The sequence below is a fragment of the Eucyclogobius newberryi genome, unplaced genomic scaffold, assembly GCF_026437365.1.
Source record: "Eucyclogobius newberryi isolate DKJ021-1_F unplaced genomic scaffold, fEucNew1.0.hap1 SCAF_290, whole genome shotgun sequence".
NCBI classification, from domain to species: domain Eukaryota; kingdom Metazoa; phylum Chordata; class Actinopteri; order Gobiiformes; family Gobiidae; genus Eucyclogobius; species Eucyclogobius newberryi.
Genome location: NW_027315935.1, coordinates 27,055 through 27,500, shown reverse-complemented (window position 1 = coordinate 27,500; position 446 = coordinate 27,055).

Genomic DNA, 446 nt, shown 5'->3' with positions numbered 1-446 from the left:
GACGTTAGGCCATATGTTCCACCGCCCCTGCGTTGCTTTAAGTGCCAGCGCTTTGGGCATATTGCAGCGGTCTGTAGAGGGAGGCAAAGGTGTGGTAAATGTGCAGGAGATCACGAGTATGGGAAGTGAGACGTGGGAGCAAAACTGAAGTGCTGTAACTGTGGGGAAGAACATAGCTCTGCCTATGGGGGATGCAGGTTTAGCAAAAGAGCTGCTGAGGTGCAGAAAATAAAGGTCTCTCAAGGTATATCCTATGCAGATGCGGTCAAGAAAGTTTCAAGTAACGAGTTTAGAGTAAATACAGAGAGAGGAGCCAGCGCTGCTCCCAGCCAGGGCGAAATGAGAAAGGCCAGCGTGGCTCCCAAGAAGTGTGAAGGTTTCAAGAGTGGAGGTCCCAAGTGTGCAGGTTCCAGAATTAATGAGAATACCCTGGTTGTGGATAGAGA